Source organism: Sceloporus undulatus, chromosome 3 (genome assembly GCF_019175285.1).
Source record: "Sceloporus undulatus isolate JIND9_A2432 ecotype Alabama chromosome 3, SceUnd_v1.1, whole genome shotgun sequence".
NCBI lineage: Eukaryota > Metazoa > Chordata > Lepidosauria > Squamata > Phrynosomatidae > Sceloporus > Sceloporus undulatus.
In genome coordinates, this window is record NC_056524.1 from 115,144,916 (window position 1) to 115,164,886 (window position 19,971).

At 40.5% G+C, this 19,971-nt stretch overlaps 1 long non-coding RNA gene across 1 annotated transcript in view; it reads left to right on the forward strand.

Moving 5' to 3' along the window:
- Window positions 1-3,563: 3,563 nt before the first annotated feature.
- Window positions 3,564-19,971, forward strand: part of LOC121926655 — a 122,687-nt gene continuing 106,279 nt past the window's right edge. The window contains exon 1 of the long non-coding RNA XR_006103053.1: window positions 3,564-3,718. This is a non-coding gene — a long non-coding RNA (uncharacterized LOC121926655). The remainder of the gene's footprint in view (window positions 3,719-19,971) is intronic.

Consider the following 19,971-nt stretch of genomic DNA (forward strand, 5'->3'; position numbering starts at 1 on the left):
TAAGAAATGTATGATTTAGCAGCAATGTTATAGATACCTTGGAGTAAGTCCCATTGAACTCAATGGGCCTGAGTTCTGAGTACTTGGAAGATTGCACTGCTTATCAAATGTATTTATCTGTGCAGAGAATGGAATTAGACATCCAGCCATGTTTTAGACTGAATAAATGCAAATGTGAAAATGAAGCAGGCTTTAACGCAGCAATAGCTTTTCTTTCAGCATTCAAACATACATTCCAGGTGTATATAGAGTACATATTTTATTTATTTATTTTACTCAAGTTAGCAAATTGTGTACAGCTTCTCTTTGTGTATACTGAAGGGAAAGAGCATGGTTGTAATGATAAACCCTGTGTATTTAGCTCATTGTAATCTATGCATTAATTTACAAAAGTCTGGTCCTCTAGGGAGTGCCTGCACACTCGCATGTTTTCCCCAATTGCTAGCTTTCACACTGGACTCCTTTATTTAGCTGAGATTTATTTTGTAAAAATAATAATAATAAAACTTTCATGCAGCCAATTGGTTCTCTAGTGACTGAACATCTGAGGAGGCTCAGAAGCACAAGTTATTCCAGCAATTCTATGGAATAAATTACATTCCTTAATGCATTTTCTGATCAGACTGTGGAATAATTTATTCTGTGAGGCAGAACTAGCTAGATTTGCAGAGCTAAAGTGATATGCTATTTGCAAGAGAGAAAACTCTAAGCAGATCTTGTATATAATGTTTGTACTTTGGGTGGCTAAAGCTTTAGCTTCTTCAAAAGCAAAAGTTTTGCAGGATTGATTTGTGAGTCTACAGTCTTGAAGTCAAATTCAAAAACTGCTAGGCTTTCAAAATACAGAATTCTTAATTTTATATGTTTGATACTTGTGCTTCAATATGTAATTGTTTAGATGGTATGTAAACCCAGTTCCAAATATATGAGTATAGAAATATGGGCCCCATACAGACAGGCCAAAATAAAGTTGCTTCGGGTCACTTTGGAGGTATGCTGTTTAAATGATGCATGCATCCTAAGAGTCCGGAAGCTTCACCAAAGCCACACTCCATTCCTTAGGACTGGAGCGTCGCTTTGGCATGGCTTCCGTACTCTTAGGACACATGTATCATTTAAACAGCATACCTCCAAAGTTACCCGAAGCAGCATTATTTTGGCCTGTCTGTATGGCACCATGGATATACATGTCAAAAACCTACTACCTCAGTCCTTCAAAATGTGTCAATACAATTTGAATAAAGAAACAAAACAAAATTAGGATTCTTAGTTTTGAAAACAAAATTCAGGTTTCTCAAATCTGAACCCTTAATTTTGCAAGACAAACAGATGTGTATGTGGAAATTCAACAATTAAGGTCAGTTCAGGTCATCTCAAACCAGTTTTGAGCTTTGGGGGAACCATCTGGTGATGCCATCTGACAGTTAACTGGTGCAGTGAAGTAGCTGAGATGTTCTCAGTTCAAACCTGACCCCAAATACGCAAGATTACTTGGCCATACGCAAAGTAATCTTGACATTCCCCACACCCTGTGCAACTATCCTGCTTCCAAAATAGACAGAAGTTGTTATTTCTCCAGACATTAATACAATCTGAGAGATTTGTCAATACCCCCATGGAATGCGGGGACTATCTTGGGGCTGAAACTACAAAATACCTAAGCCTGCATACTGAAGCCCCAAAATGGAAAGCGTTGTCAACTCAGTCATTCCCAAGCATCCTATGCTGACCTCCTGTACTGCAGAGCATACTGACCTGGACCCTTTTACATTACATAACCATCCTGTTATGATCCCACTTTAACAGTCATGGCTGCATACTATGAAATTGTGAGGTTAGTAGTCTGTGGTGAGGCAGTAGAGGCTCTTTCTGTCTGATGTTCTGGTTATCTATCAGGCATCAGTCAGCCTAGCTATTATTTATTCTGAAATATCCATTTACTCTCTAAGGAATCAACTTCCAGTGAAGAACACGATGTGCTGGATGTAACCTTCACTGGCTAGTCTAGCAGTTTCTGGGGAAATTCTGTATTAGCAAAGACAGATATTATTATGTTGAAGCCTGTAGCACCTTAAGCAAAAGCCAAGACAAAAGCCATCTTAGGCCCGGTACAGATGGGCGGGTCTATGCCACCTGTCTTTCCCTCTCATCGGTGCTGCAGCGGCACCATAAAGGGGAAAGGGCGCCAGCATGACACCACTTCCTGGAAGTAACGTTTAGACACTGCACAATGCAATGCCATCTTGGCGGCCACCATGTGGACAGGAGGCCGCCATGATGACAGAGTCCAAACCGACTAGGGTTTCGGAGTGTGCGGTTAGTGCACGCTCTGGAACCCTAGTATCGGCACAGAAATGCCGCTCCCTACCCATCTGTACCAGATCTTAGATTCCTTCCCCATCAGAACCATTAGCAGTTAAAGTGGAATCATAGCACCATAAGTGTGCAGTGTTAAAGGGCCCCTGGTTTATTATAGAGGTAAGGGCTATTAACAAACAAGGCAATGACTAAAACACAGACGACACAATTCTAACAGAAACTATTGCTAATCATAGGTAGAGCACATTTCTAGCCCTATTGCCCAGGAATAGTGATGAAGCTATTTTTCTTCTAGGAAATAAATAAGTTATTGCCAAGACTAAGAAGTCATTCATACAGTAGAGTCTCGATTATCCGTCCTTCGGTCATCCAACATTCCAGATTATCCGATGTTGCGGCTGCTTGGGGGCATGGCTGTAGGCATTTCCATGCCCCCCAGACACACCCCCAAATAAAAAATGTTGTTACTGTAACATTACTGCAACATTACTTTTACTGTTACTGAAATAAAACTTCAATACATTTGCAATTCATGGTGATTTCAAGGCTTTTCTTGGATCCTCCGGATTATCCAACATTTTTGGCTATCTGACTATCAGCCCGCCTGTTTATGTCAGATAATTGAGACTCTGCTGTACTTTCTTGTGAGAAATTTCTGGTCACTTTTGAGAAGGTGGATATGTGGACATACCTTAAGGAAGATCGTAACAATTATTAAGCAGTTCTAGATATCTCTTTTTGGAGCAAGCACTTCAAAAATGTGTAGGCAGTTCAGTCACCTCTGTACACAACAGTTGGACTTGTTTATGAGTTGAGTCCTAAGCTTGGAACTGAAATAGTCTTGGTTGCCTCCCGGATGGCCTCTGTTATGAAGTAATCAAGCTTACAACTATCAAGATTCTTTTGCTTGCTTTCTCCTAACTGCCATGGGTTTTTTACTCAGACAGTTTTCCTCACAATTAAATATGTATTGTAAATATTAGAAAAAGTGAAAGAATGATCCCAAGAAAAGTACAAATTTCAGTCTATTTGTTTTATTGAGAGTATGATGAACATATCCTATAGATCAGAATTGTCAGTTTACCCAAATCTTTGCTCTTTTTCTCTCTCAAAGGGATAGAAATGACTCATGCCATAAACAAAACTGGTATGAAGACCTGGAATTGAATTACTGAGGTGAAGACCTGGAATACTGAAACGATAACACTGATCAGAGTGTTGCTTCCTTTGAATGGAGATTTGCAATATCCAGCATGCATTGTGGTGAGTCATCCAAAGCCAGTGCTTCATTTGAAGATTTCCTCTGAGAATTTAGGAAATTGGACCAGCAACAGATTGGAATCGTGATGAGTGTAAGCGTATCATGAAGGTAGCAAGATGGCAGTGTCTTCATTATCAGGTAAGTAATTTCTATGCCTGCACATCAAAACAAGTCATTATGTACGTATAAACTGGGTGATTCTGCTATATGGATGGTATTGTTGCACTGTATGAATAGAGGAAATTTTGCAGGACATTTCATCCAATGTGTTAAGACTTTTTTGCATGCAAATGATCATTGGCAGGCCTGCACAAGAATCTAGTTGCCAGTAATTCTGCCTGTTGTCATGTAGCAAGCCCTTGGGTTCCAGAGGAAACAGTTTGTAAATACAATCCAGGGTTCATTAGGATATTATTTCCTATAGACATAGGCTAGGGATCCCAAATTTTCTCATGTTCAGTGAGTAAGGGCACATGGTGAAAAAATTGTCAGCCACGGGGGAAAGGGGGGAAACATTTTCATACTTGGAAAAAAAATGTGTGCACAAAAATGTTGTGGTTTTGTGCACTCTCCCAATATTTTGGTGTCAAAAATATTCTGTGTGGTTTTTCCAAAGAAAGACCTGAAAAACAAAAACAAAAAAGCCACAAATTTGCATAATCTCACCTAACAGGGAGCAAATTTTGAAAATTTTACTAACTGGGTGTAACAAGTAAAGAAGCAAAGATGTATATCTCTATCACTGGTTAATACCTACATCCCCTTGGCATTTAGTATTTCTGCTTCATTCAGCAGATGTTGGACCCACCTTACCATTTGGCATAATAAACTGCCTCTCTGGCAAATTTTGGTTCTTGTGAATGGGCAGCAAATTATAATTTATTTGCTTTACTATTGCTGTATTTTCACTGGCATGACTGAGAAGAACTGTTGGGGCAGATGTTGGTTAGTTTGACACCTGATGTTTTATTTTGCAAATGCTTGCTTAAGCTAAAAAGTTCTATAAATGCTTAGTGTTTTCAGAATAAAGTTGTCTGTCTTGACCACTCTGAGCTCTTAGTTGGATCGAGAGCCTCAGTGGGCAGGAATGGAATGTCCTGGCCAAATCCTCTGTGTGTATGTGTGATATTTACTTCCTGTTCTGATTCAGGGCTCAGTCCAGTTCCATGCCTACTTGAATGGGTATGGTAGGGCTAATATTTTAGCTCTCTCAACAGAGATGCTTTCCTTTATGCATACCCTACACCATTTCACAAGAGAAAACTAGGATACATGTGGCCAAGCAACATCAGGATGATAAACGTTATTAATGAGAAAGAACACACAAGCAAGAGAGGCTGTAGCAGTTTGCTTTTGCCTGAGCCTACGGATGCTGTAGGCTATATTTCAGAGGAAGGAACTGGCAAAACCACTTCTGAGTATTTTGTGCCTAAGAAAACTCTATGAAATTCATTGGGACATCATAAGTCCACAAGAAAATTGAAGGCACATACACACACACTGGGAAGGGCAAAATTCCACCACCTCCTCTTTTCTACACCCTGCTGAATTCTGAATGCAAATAACTTTTGCATACCCAGCTTGTTGGGGGCAATTAGCTTACAGTTGTAAACCACTTAGAGACAGCTTAGTTCAGTATGAAGCGGCATATAAATGAAGCTGCTATTTTCAGCAACTGAAGTAAGGTGAGAACAAAGGGGGGATGTGAGAAGAGAAGAGACAACCTGAGACATTTTAAAAGCCAGTGGAAAAGTGGGAGGGCAGAAAATTATTCAGAACTCTTCCTGTCAAATCAGGACAGTTGGAGGATATGCTTATGGGCCGAAATAACTTGGGGTTGGGTTTGGCATTTTGATTTTGGTTTGTCACAGGAAAAGTTATTGTTGCACCACTGCTGGCAAGAAAACTTCTTGGTAACATAAACAAAGACTGCTTGCTTATCAGGCCAAAACATTTTGCTATATAATCTTCCCTTCTTAATTAATATCTTGACCCCCCTGAAATCATAGACCTGAATCATATCATGCATCCTAACCGGAATAAAGACTAAGGGGCTGTGCATACTGGCCATAAAGGGCAGCTTGGGGCGAAATCAGGGTGTGACATCCACATGACGCATGCCCCGACTCTGCCCCAGGGCGGTGTTATGCCGGTGCCTCTCCACATGGCATGGGGCATCACAGTGTTCCTTCGACACTGAGTCCACATGATGCAGCGCCAAAGGAGTGCCTTGAAGCTACGGCGCTGTGGTTATTGTGCCCTGGAAAGGCCAGATCAGGGCCACAGCATGCAGTTGCCATGGCCCCAATCTGGGGGACATGGAGATGGCTGCAGGCCTCCCCTTCAGGGGCTGTCTGCCCAGCCTCTAAGAGACTCTGAAGATTTCTACTGTTTTGAAATCGTTTTGTAATCATTTATTGCTGAATTCTGATATATCAACGTTTTAAGAACACTAACAGCCTCATGTGAAAATCTTTTGGAATCGTCTGTTATGTGATTCCACTACACTTTGGGATGATTAAGGAACGATATAACGACGTTGTGTGAAAATCTTCTCTGTCTACAAGTTGACTAACCATTCAACAACTGAGTTAATGGGTCTGCTCTAGCTGTATGTATGTATTAACATGTGTTAAAAATGTCTTGATTGTATTGATTACATTTTCATTAGTATTAACTGTTTGATATCCTAGCTCAAAGAGAATCTAATAACACATATTTCAAAGAAGCTGTTAAACACTGGAGTACTTGACATAAAGTCCTGATGGCGACCCTACTAAGCAGAGTCCTGTAGGCCTAGACACAGTTGCTAATCCACTTGTACTTCTACACTACCATTTAGGACTGGGCAATTTGTGGATCTCCAAATGTTGTTAGACTGCAAGTGGTGAGGTCTGATAGGAATTAAATAAAGGTAGTCCCTTGACATTAATGTCTAGTTGTAACCTACTGTAGGGAACAGTGCTCATCTCTGTTACTAAGCTGAAGAGCCAGCATTGTCTGAGGACTTCTCCTGTGGTCATGTGGCCAGCATGACTGCACTGAACGCTGTTACTTTCCCACTAAAGTGGTACCTATTTATCTACTTGCATTTGCATGCTTTTGAACTGCTAGGTTGGCAGAAGCAGGGACTAGTGACAGGAGTTCACCCCATCAAGCAGCATTGGGCTTCGAACTGCCTATCTTCCCATTTTTCGATCGTCAGAACTGGTGCCTTAAATTGCTGTCCAGCAATCTCTGAAGGGTCGGTAGTTTACCACTACCACCACCAGGGTTAAATGTTAAAGGATGACATTTGTGTTAAACTATAGATATGCAGTGCTTGTAAGGATCTATGGAACTCTTATCGCTGTAGTGTTCCAATTAATATAGGAAGTATTTCTCTATGACCCAGCATCCCCACAGGTCAAAGGAAAGACCAGTTCAGTTTACGCAAATGGATGGACTGACAGAGCTTAACCTTTCATAACCAAATGAGCAGACAGGTCCTTTGTGCTACATTATTCTTGTGTGTATGTCAGAGCCACTGTTGACCTAGTAAATGCCTCATAACTTTCCTATTACAAACCAAAATGTATTACAACATCTAAGAAATATCATATAAACCTACTTTTTGTCACAAATTAACATCCACTAAAAATCTTTTTTTTAAATGCCTTAATAATTTCCTCATTTTTAAAACTGTATACATTGCCTTTAAAAAATTCAAATCAGCTTATAAACTGATACACCCTACAATATATGAAATACTATAAAGTAAAAAAAAAAAATCAATTGATGGTTTTTAAAACAACAATAACAAATGAACAAAGTTAACATAGCATGTTATAAGAGGTGGGAATTAATAAAGGAAAATAAGACACAAGACAAAACAACTATCAAAACATAGTCATTATACTAAAAGAGAAGAATACTTAGCTAAATGCCTCTTTGAAGAATCATGTATTATTACCTGATCACCTAAAAGCACAAGAGTGTCTGGTTGACTGGCAGGATTCACTCCATGAGGAAAGGAGGATGTCACTACAGAAAAAATCTTTTTCCTGATGGCTGCCATGGTGGTTCCTGTGGTTAAGAAATCTGGATATGTTAAAAGGACCATGTGGGAAGAAATATACAGAAAAAGAATAAGGGGGGGGGGGTGTTAGGTACTCTGGTCAGAGGCAGATAGGGGCTTCTATGCCATTGGGTCAGTGGGTATATTTTGTATTTTAATCTCTACATTAAATAATTTGTTCCCCAAATAAATTGAACACCTTGGATAGCTGAATGGATTTAGCATCCCAGTGAGATGGATGCTGCCACTGACCAAGTTCCCAAACTGTAGAGGGCTTTACGGTTTATTATGGTCCAGGGTGCTGAACTGAGCTAAGAAACAAACTAGCAGCCACTGCAGATCACACATACTTCTTGTTGTTGTAGTAGTTCCTATTGTGTGCTTTCATGTCATTTCATCCTTATGGCAATCCTAGGCGCGTTACAGACAGGCCCATGAGGCGCCGTCATTGCGCCATCATTACGCGTGAGGGGTGGCGCTTCCTGATGTGCCTTGCCCCTCGCGCGTAATGACTGTGTCAAATGGTGGTGGCCGTTCCACATGGCCGCTGCCATTTTGACGTAGCGGACACTTTGCGTCCGCACATCGCGCCCCAGAAGTAATTCCGCGAGTGCGTGACTAGCGCTTTGCGGCGTCTGTTCCGGGGCCCAAGAAGGAGCGCGATTTTCGCACTCCTTCTCTGCAGCGTCCAGAAACCACGCAGTTTGGCTGCTGCGGTTCCCAAATGCTGCAACTGGCGACGGCGGCAGACTGCCGCTTCTTGGCGGTCTGTAATGGGCCCTAGTTGGACCTGACGTAATGGCACATAAGAAACAATCAAACAGGCAACTCTATCACATAATTTTCTGGGGCTGAGAGTGTTTGACTCATCCAAAGTCATCCAGTGGGTTCACTGGCCAAATGGAGAATCAAATCATGATCTCCAGAGTTGTAGTCCAGCACTCAAGCCTGTCAACACATGTAACATATTCTAATTTCCTTGCTGAAGTTAACCTCTTGGCAATAACATTTTGCACTAGGTAATGTTTCTAATCATTTCTCAAAGTCAGGCATCATAAAATCCCAGCTGACTTCCTGTCCTCCAGTGTCATACTGCTAATCCTCATACTTCACCTCCACTGTGCCATACAGCAGCTCTTTAGGTCAGTGTGCTGCATATGGTAAAGGTGTGGCTTGTCAGGGATTTGAAGGGTTAAAACACAGCACACAGGGAAATGCTTGATGTGTGTGTGTGTTTGACCATGAGCATTTCAGCAGAAGGACAAGGTTGATCAGCACAGTTGATGCTCATTGGTTCAAGGACACTTTAGTGTCTAGGTGCACATAGCCATGGATGATGAAACCATGTGTCTGCATTGCACAGGGGACACATGACATGGCTACACACCTGAACTCACTGGGTTTGGGAGACCACATGGTCTGGAGTCTATATAAATCCAGGGGTTGCAAGTGATAGCTTGTGGGTTTGTAGTAGGAGTTGGTTTGGAGTTTTGGAGATCTGTATTTGTATTATAGCATTGTGAATAAAGAGCACTTCGGGGACTTTGCTTCTCTGGTGGTTTATCAGAAGAAGTCTTGCATTGCTTTGCTGAGTGTCCCCAGAGGTTCCTGCATTGCTTCAGTTCCTGGAAGACATCCAGTTGCTGTTGTCTCACCTGGCTTTTGGAGCCACGCTTCAGCTTCTAAAATTGCTAGCTCTGCTACAAAGGTCTGATTTAACCCCAGGACTCGTTTGAGTTGCTGACAGTGGTTGTTGGACCCCAGCAGTTGCACTGACATGGCTATTGCCCCTAATGTACCACCAACCTGAATTGCTGTACCAACAATTGTTTTTAGCTGCCCTGAAGTTGATTCATGGCATGATCTACCAGTGGTCATAACTCATTGCATTAGTGCAGAAACTGTTGTATCCAGGAATGTGAAAATCTGACATTTACATTTTCATAGTGTTTTCTAGAAACACATCAGTATTCTTGTCCTGGTTCTGTATCAGTTTATCCGACTTTCTGTTTTTCCACAAAACAGTAATAATAATCATGCATAATTTTACACACATTTTTTCTAAAATATACACACATGTATGTATTTTTCTATTGTTTAAGCATGTTTGTGCGTATTTTTTCCAAACATGTGCATTTTAGTTGTACACTTATTAAAATGTACACTTCATTTTGTGTAGTTTTTCTTTATCATAACTTCTGCAAACCTCTGAAATGTATATATTTCCAGAACAACAGGCATTTAATCTCGTTGTCAGTCTTTGGGATATTCAGAATGGATATTTTCCAAGGAGCTACAAACCCAACAATGTCTTTTCCATCCCTAGTTACACACTCCATTTGGTGATAATTAGGTCTTAGCAGTTAGACAAAAGGTCCATATTGGCTTAAATTAGAGCAACCAACTATAGCTTGTTTTTTAATCAGACTAGCCAATTTAACACTGATTGCTTGTATATCTCCATTATGTCTATTGATAATGACAATAAAACACATTACAGTTTCATCAAAACTAGTTTTACTTTGTCTCTTTTATTAAAATAGCCATGGTTCAATATGTATAAGCTTTGCAATTTATCATAATTTATTGAGTTGTGTACTAATTAAACCATTTTTTCATTAAATTAGCAGCATTCCTGTAACAGACGAATTAATCAATATATCAAACACTCTTTGTACCATCCCTTATTCTGGACAGCTACTAAAAGAAGCTTGATTATACACTTGGAGGCAGACTAATTAAACATGACATTGTATGCAGTTGGTGGCATCATAGTGTAAATAGGATATTCCTGATTCAGCAAGCCAGAGGCAGACATCAATAAACTCAGCTGAGATGGTCAGATGAACATCTGGATACACATCTGCACCACAAATCACCTGGGACCCATGCAGCTTGCATGGAGTACTTGATCTGTTCTTTTTAATGCATATGGAGGTTTCCTTTCTTATCTGGGGGATATGACTTGATGTGTGCAGCAATGGTGGGATTGGGGCCACTGAATGTCTGGAAATGTGAGTTGCTATGATGAGGCCAGTTTTGCACCAAATGCCACCTTTCAACCAAATTAACAATACTTACCTTTTGCCTTTGATTTTTCAGGAAAATCTGGAGCACTCTAGCGCAACTCTAGGGGGCTGTTTACACACGTGTCCCAATGTGCTGCCCAGCACCATCACAACTGGCACAAATTGCTCCCCCTGAGATCACAGCGAGGCACCCAGCCATGTGATTGACACAGGATGCCTCATTTTCAACCTCCAAGGGAGTGATACACACCAGCAGTGGCAGCATCAACTGGCACAGCAGGACACATGTGTAGACAGCCACTTGGCATCACTCTAGAGTATGATGGTAACAGGAGAAATTCAGGATTGCTCTGTGGCCAGAAAACCCTGGAAGTAGCCTGAATCCCACTAAGGGAGAAAGGCGGGATATAAATCATGGGAATGAATAAATAAATAAATAAATAAATAAATAAATAAATAAATAAATTCTTGCTGGTGTAGACTCACCCATGGAGGTGTTTTGGATGTTTTTTCCCCAGCAAAAGCAATTTTTTTGCACAAGTATGTTGTTTTCTGCACACAAATAATGTTTTCTGCACAGATATCAATATTCCTGGGCATAAAACAAGATTCCTGTGCGGAAAATGCCATTTTCCACACAAAACCCACTAGTTTGGTGGTGTTGTTTTTTTAAAGGAATAAATCCTGAATCACAACTAGTCTCTGAAAATTGTGCTGTTTTCAAGGAATTTCTCACACTGGTAGGAAAAATGTTTTAAAACAAAATTTATGAAAATTTATAATCCTATTCTAGACTGCCTTTTTTTGGCAAAAAGTAAAAAACAGAGAAGGGGGGCTGAATTGTGTGCCCTAAATCAATCTATTTAAGATGGCTGGCAGCCCTCCCTCCATAGTATTTAATTAATTAAATTAAAATTAATTAATTAATTAAAAAATGGACATTTAAAAAAACCATTCACATTTTCAGATATTTCCTCCTCCTTTCTTTTTGCTTTTCTTTCTTTTCTTTCTTTTTTCCTTTTTTAGGGGGATCTTTACTATCCTGAGTGGCCCCTGAGGGTCCTTGGGGACAGAAATTTGGTCCTCGATCCTTGAACCGCATTGTAGAAAATATGGCACTTACTTCACCCAATGCAAGGATTTTCTAAATGTGTTTAGATCAGCCTAAGAATGTCTGTTTATATGATGGACTACAGGAACTCGGAAACTAGCCAGACAGATTCATGATGGATTGCTGTCTATATTTGTATTTTTAAAACTAAAGCTTCTAATCAATAAGTTTGTTTTTATTTTATTGAGGTAATGGTTTATTGTATTGTTCTATGCCTGTTCCTTCCTTCACTTCTGGGAAGCTGAAGGCAATCCCTATAAGTGTATGTTCTTTGCAATAACTGAGACTTAAGGTTGGTGTATTTGTAAGAATCTATTTATAAAAGAAGAAGTTGCACAGGTTTTATTTGGGTGTATGGAAACAGAAAGAGAAGAGCAAGGCCTCATACCTCAAACAGTAGCTTAAACCTACAAACTTAAAACTAAGCATTAAGACTAAACTTTATATATTCTCCCCCCCTCCCCATCTTAGTGAACAGGTGAATTTGAGTCACATTCCACTTGATTTGAAGCAGACCATACTTCCCCTGGTTTGGGGAAATACTAGAGCTTTCTGGTAGAGAATTCCAAATACCACATAGAACAACAAATCCCGGGTTTCTGTATAGAGCCATGGGAATGAAAATGGTATCAAAGGGCTATAATTGTTTAGTGTGGTGGAGATTCAAGCAACATGAAAGCATTTAATACCTCTTATCAAGAATGCCCAACCTATCAGCATATGGAAAAGAGGCAACCTTTTATTTAATGAAGAAGAGACAGGCCACAAATTCCCTTTTACAATAACAAGACATAACTGAGTTACATTACAGGTGCTACTTCGGTGAGAGATAACTTTACCTCTTTTGTGGTATATCAGTAAATTTGGTGGGGGGAATATGGCCTCACAAAACAATCATAGATTCATATTGGAAGGATACTAAAGGACCCTTTAATCTAATACTGTGTTGTGCAGGAACACACAGCTAAAGCAATTCTGATAGATTACCCTCTAATCTCCTTTTAAAGACCTCCAATAATGGAGAGCCCATTACACTTGAAGACAATCCATTCTAATGTCAAAATGTTCATAGCATCAGGAATTGCTTCCTAAAGTTTAGGAAGAATGTATTTTCTTATACAGTAATTTGGTTCAAGTCCTAGGTTGCTGCCACACTGCAAAATTAATGCAGTTTGACACCGCTTTAACTGTCCTGGCTCCATCCTATGGAATCCTGGGATTTGTAGTTTGCTGTGGCACCAGAACTCTCTGACACAGAGAGCTAAATATCTCACAAACCCCAGAATCCCATAGCATTGAGTGTCAAACTGTGTTAACTCTGCAGTGTAGATGCAACCCTAGTTTCTAGAGAAGCAGAAAACGTTTTCTCCATAGCATCCTTTTAGACCACAAAGGCATAGGAAATCAGTTCTTGTGCACCAGTTCATCTCCATGCACAAAGACCAGTTTCCTATGCCTTTGTGGACTAACAACCATAGTTAAAACTGGACTTGCAACTTCATTTCCATACACAAAGAACTTGTAATTTGAATAGACATCCTCACATACCAATGACATATGTATGTCTGTGCCTGGCTTCCACTCCCCCAAATGCATCTGAGGAAGTAGTCTGAAGTGTATGAAAGCTCATGCTGCCAATTTCTTTCTTTCAGTTAGTCTCAGAGATGCCACAAGATCTCACTACATCTTGATTCTACAGACTTACACTGCTATATCTTTGAATTGGATCAAACCTTGTTCAGGATGGAGACTGCAGTCAAGAAATCAGAAGACTAGGAATAGGGAGGGCAGTGATGGAAGAACTAGAAAAGATCCTAAAGTGCAAAGCTATGACACTGCTCATCAAAGTTAGGATCATCCAAGCGATGGTATTCCCAATCACAAAGTACAGTGAAGAGCTGGACAATGAAGAAACCACATAGAAAGAAAATCTTTTGAGATGTAGTGCTGGGAAAGAGTGGTGAGGATACCATGGGTGGCCAAAGGGACAAATAAATGGATCTCAAGACAGATCAAGCCTGAACAGTCTCTGAAGCCAAGATGACTGAATTGAGGCTGTCATACTTTGCCCCTATCATTAGAAGGCATAGTTCACTAGAAAAGACAATAATGCTAGCAAAGGTAGAAGGCAGCAGAAAGAGAGGAAGACCTCATATAGATGGTTAGGCTCAATCAGGGAGGTTGTGGACTTGAACCTGCAGGACCTGAGCAGAACAGCTGAGGACACGAGATTTTGAAGGTGTCTCATCCACAGGATCTCCATGATTCAAGGTCATTTTGAAGGCAGTTAACAGAACAAGTGAAAAATAGTACAAAAGGAGTTAAATAAAGGAGAACTCTTCATAAAAGGTGTATATTAAGCACAAATGTGTTTGGGCACATTTATTTATTTATTTAGGTTGCAAAATGATGCCATTCCCTCAAAAATGAACTGAAGTCAAAGTAAGACACGTAAAGGAAATAAAATTAACACATTTGTCCATCCTGAACTGCAAGATAAAGAAAAGAAATCCCGATGCTGTCATAACCTTCCTTGCAAGTTTCCCCAATCACTATTAGGGACAGAATCCTAGGATTGAATCCAGCACATAATTTATGCCCCGTTTTTCAGTTGGCCTCTCTAATTATGAGTGAATTTGAATTCAGCCCTTAGATCAAGGGTGGCAACTATACAGGAGGTGGGACCATTTCCTCACTTCCACTCCACCACTACCCAGCAAGCTACTGTACACATTTTGCTGCTTTTGATGTGCCTGAATGGCACTTTCTGCCATTTTGACTCATTTTCAGCTGGTTTGTTTGTTTGAATTTGGAGGGAGGTTTGGGGGCTCTGGATGGTTGCAGAAAGTAAAGTGCCCCATTTCCAAGCAGTTTTGGTAGCTTTTTCGTTGGTTTTCAAGCAAAAAGTGTCCCAGAATTACCTCCCAAAAATATTTGAGGGTTTGGCAGACTTCAAGGGCTGCACTTACATATTCCAAGAGCTGCATGTAGACCAGTGATGGAGAACCTTTTACAGACCGAGCGCCCAAACTGCAACCCAGACCCCACTTATTTATTGCAAAGTGCCACGTCCCTCTGGTTTTCTAGTAAGAAACTCTGGCAAACTCTGTGCTAGGGCGATAGCATGTGTGCCCACAGAGAGGGCTCTGAGTGCCACCTCTGGCACACGTGCCATAGGTTCGCCATCACTGATGTAGACCATGGGTTGCATTTTGCCCACCCCTTCCTCATATTGAAACACTGGTCTGAACCAGCAGTGGCTCTCATCTTTTGGCTGTCCAGATGTTTTGTTTCACAACTCCCATCAACCACACCCAGTTTAGATATGGACTGTGAGTACTGTAGTTCCAATTACATGGATGGTCATATGTTCCCCAACCCTTACTCTAAAAATCAGAAAGCTAAGCCTTACATTCTTATTGCAAGGACATCATGCAAGATCTCCCATTATGTCTGGGCCTCATTGATCCATTATGTCATTATGTCCCTGACAGGGGGGGAAATATGCAGAGAAATTCTGGTCCTGAAATAAATAAATAAAAATCCCAACAAAGCCAGCTGTATTCACATTCTTCACAATCTGACTGGTTTCCCCCTTCATTTCGCATTGTGTAAGACCTGGCTTGTGAACAATTTTGTTACCATTTGCGTCAACAATAAAATGGTTTATTATTACACAAATCTGCCCAAGGGCTCCTGTAGCCAACCTATACATTACAGCCTAATTTTTTTTTTAGAAATATAAATCAATAATATATCTGCAAGTTCCTTTCACCCAAGGGATTGAATACCATTGCAGGTTTAAGTGGCTCTCAGGTGCTGTGGTTATGGAAGCTGTAGTAGCGGACATGAAAATAATGCACAAAGGACGTCAAGATAAAAAACCCTCTTAAACATCCATTTTCAGAGAGAGAGAGAGAATGAGGATCATGAAACAGATCCAAAAAGCCATTTCAGTCTTCCTGATCAATCCTGTGCAGCACATTTTATAACCGCCAATAAAAGAATTTTTAATAATCCCATGGATGGAAAATGCAGGGGTTATATTTTTTGGTTACATCTGTGAGGCTCATACTGCGCAATGCAATTAAAAATGCAAAATTCATACTAGTATACAGGGACCCTTCAATTGTATGTATGTCCCACCAACAGTATGCAGAGTTATGTAGTGAAGCAAGATATCTATGTGGAAATTACATTCAATTGCCTTGCTTCGCTTTTTTTTAAAAAGGAGCAAAATGTCAGATTTTGTTCTAGACGGCTTCTTGCAATCGCTCAGAAATCTCACTCTTTGTTCCCACTGTTTCCATTTTTCTTGATGGGAATGTAGCTACTTATGCAACCACAAGCTTGGTGGAAACACAAGCTTTATAGAAGTAGAAAAATTGTCAAGATATTACCTGAATGGGGAAATCCTCACAACTGCCCACTGTAGAATGAGCATGCTCAGTGACCATGGCATACTATCTGAAGGGTATGGAGCAAAACGTGAGTATGAGAAGCTGAGGTCAGATGGAATAACTGCAGTCCTAATCAATAGCACTTCTAATATCATATATTGGCTGGGGTCCTACTGGTCAGAGCCAGTCAAGGAAAAGCCTTTCAATAAATAATTGAATTGTGACTGAACATCTAGTAAATCAAATTGATTCAATGGTTCTACACTATTCAAAACTAATAACAGGATTAAAGTCATTGTTGGGGGTCCTATTGTTACCTCTCCAATATCATATCTTCCAGATATATATAAGTGGCTTATATAGAACATATGAATCAGCTCTTGATTATTTGAAGAGGTTCACCTCACCAGGTAGCTATGTCAAAATTCATGAGTAAACCACAAAAATCCAATGTTAACTGGAAGGCACTGACTTTATTTGAGGGCAGCAGGCCATTTTCAACTGTTCTCTGTCCCTGCAGAGAAGAATAAAATGAGGGGAGAGGAGCTTTAGTGCAAAGTCTGGAGGCTGACAAAATGTAGCCTGGAACAAAGTAGGAATCTGGGATTTGTGGTTTTAAACATGCTCAGCCAGCTAGGACATTTTTAAGACCCTTCAATCTGGGGAAATCCTGGTTTTCCAGGATGCATGTCAACCCTAGCCAGTGAGCATGAGGACATGTGGAATGTGATGTAGGAGATTAGTGCACTATATTCTTATAGTACTGTTATTCCACTTTTACTGCTCTGGCTGCCTCCTATGACATTCTGGTATTTGCAGTTTAGGGAAAGGCATTTAGAATTCTCATCCAGAGAGCTCTTATGCCTCACTGAACTACAAACCTCAGAATGCAACACTTGGAATAGCAGCACTAGGGCCCGGTACACACCGCCTGCAAAAGGCAGGCTGGAGCCGCCTCTCTTTGCTGCGCAGTGTTACTGCAGCAACCAAATGGCACGGTACCGCTGTGCAGCAAAAATAGAGAAGCAGCTCCTGTTTGCTGTGCAGCTGCGATGCACCAAAGCGCCGTAGGACAGCTCAGCGACATCACATTTGGACACTGCGCAGCTGCAACGTTACCAATGCATGCAACATGTAGGCAGGGCCGCACAAACATGACAGCCCCACACATACTAGGGTTAGGGAGTGTGCGGTTTGTGCACACTTCCTAACCCTAGTATCGCTGGGAGTACAGTGCATTTGAGCGGTCTGTACCATGCCTATAAGAGTATAGTGTGGTAATCTCCTTACTGTATTTAATTGACTATAAGTCAACCTCATGTTGAGGGCAGATTTTGGAGCTAAAAGTATAGCATTTGATATGACCCTTGAATGTGAGGGTAAAATTTAGGGGCATGTAACAAAGGATCTAAAAGATGAAGGAAAGGAAAACACCAAAGAACTTTAAAATTCCAGCAGGCATAACTGTTTGTGTTCAAACTGAAGGTTGGATGGATGAGAGAGCAGAGGAGAGGGGGAACAGTGCTTCCAGGTCAGAATGTACTCTTGCCTTTCACCAGGGGTGGTTAAAGGTACTTACATTGACTGATGGATAAGTCAACTCAAGTTTTTTGACTAACATATCTAGATTTATACATGAGTATATACAGTATATCTCTAGACCCATATTTTCTTCACATGTTATTTCCACACCATCTAAGGGAGGAAAAAAATAGATTTATTGACATATGTGTTTGATGCATCTCCTGCTAATTCCAGTTATATACATCATCCTGCTGCCACTTAGACAAAAACCTAGCCTGAAACCATTTGGCTCTTTTAAAATGTATCAAAATCCACAATCATGCCCCTTGAAAAGTTTGGTGAAGCTGGCATCTTGTCATATAATTCTCACTGCTTGGCACTTCAGATTTTGCTTTTTTGTTTCTCCCCTTTCATCATAAGACCCTTGTTAATGCCATCAACAACCTCCAGGATTGCTGAGGGAACTGCTAGATGAAGAATGAATAATTAATTAAATGAACTAATAATGAGGTGAATGTGTGCTGAAAGTTGCTAAACATAGTTGAATAGTCTGGATGAATATTTCAACTTTGAGAACATGTGCTTTGAACAGATAAACAGCCAGATTTAAAGTTTGCTGTAATATTCTACTTAACAGAGGACAAAAGCAACCAGAACTTAAGCTAGTTTTCAGCAAAACTATTGTCTTGAAGATAACCTTTATCTGGTCCTTTAAAACCTTCATCTGAGCCTTTAAAACTTGTACACTTGAGTGCTCTCTCAGCAAAGATCTTTTTTTTAAAAAAGAACACCTTTAATGTGACTTGGTTCTGCTTGGGTTCTCTTGGTACCCCATTAAATTCCACAATGACTTTGTCACCTAAATTCTCAACCTAATAGACTCTGGCCCGATACAAACAGGCATGAAGTGCCATGCTGGTGCCGATTTTAGGGTTAGGGACAGCACCATAACAATGGCGGCGCCCTGTGTATATGGCACCGCCATTTTTACGTAAGTGGCAAACAGCATCCGCACATCACTTCGTGCCACCACGTGGTGCTTACGTAACGAATGCATGAGTGCTGCGTGGTTTGACAGCTGCAGCTTCCCTCCGGAGGAAATCAGGCCGCGGCAGGCCGCCCTTTTCGGGTGGTCTGTCCCTTGCCTCTGTTTGTCTCTGCTCCTATTTCTTCTTGAACTAACCTTTGTGCACATGTTTAGGAGATCTGTATTTTAGTATCCAAAACCTGACATTCCCAACTGAAATATAATTTCTCAGTGGTCACTGACTTTCCTTGCGCAGTCATCCTTTGCCTTCAGAGCCATCTATTGGTAACATGAGCCACTGGCACTGAATGATGGCAAGCTGTAGCAGTGGCTGGCTCCCAGATCCGTGGCCAGTGAATCTATTCCAGGTTTTAGTCTAAACTTTAAACAAATTATCTAAGAAGTTGAATTCATATTAAGACTGCTATGTGATACCACAGGATCCAGCCCACACTCACCCCTCATTGGTTTATATTAAATTAGTATTTTAAAAAAGCCTGTTTTAGGCACATAGCCAAAAGAGGGCTCTCTAGCACAGGAAAACAGCCATGCCATATTAGGAAATTCAGATGGCTTAGCATGGGAGAAGCCAAGGGACTTAATTGAAATAAGATTGCTCAAGATTAAAATCAGCAGGGAAGTCACTGAAATACACAAACATCTAGACAACTAGATGAAGAAACCATTGAAGTTAATAAAGTTTGGCTACCAGTCCTGAAAAACACCAAGATCAAGACCCAGCAAATGTAAATGAAAACCATCCAGGGTCAGGGAGGTTTCTCAGCAGACAAAGGATGACTAATTGAATAAACACCCTGAGGCCTTGCCATTCAACATCAGAACAATACACAGATTAACATGTAAATCACTTCCTCTTAGCCAACAGTATGTATACCCCAATCACTTCCATGCCAGCATTTTCTGAAGATGCCAGCCACAGATGCTGGTGAAATGCCAGGAATAAACTCTTTCTGACCCCAACCTCATAGCCCGAAAAAACCTCAAAAAACTATGGATGCCAGCCGTGTGAGCCTTCGATGTCACATCAGCATAAAGGCCTGCATGGGAATCTGCAATAAACAGATGATACTAATTTGAATGGATTATGGAAAATTGTGATATGTTTTAGTATAAAATATTTTTGTAATTTTAGTGTAAACATTTTATTTTATATGTTATAGAGCTAACTGACTGTAAAAGTTTGAAAAAGTTTTAATTATTTTTGTAATTTGATGACTATAAC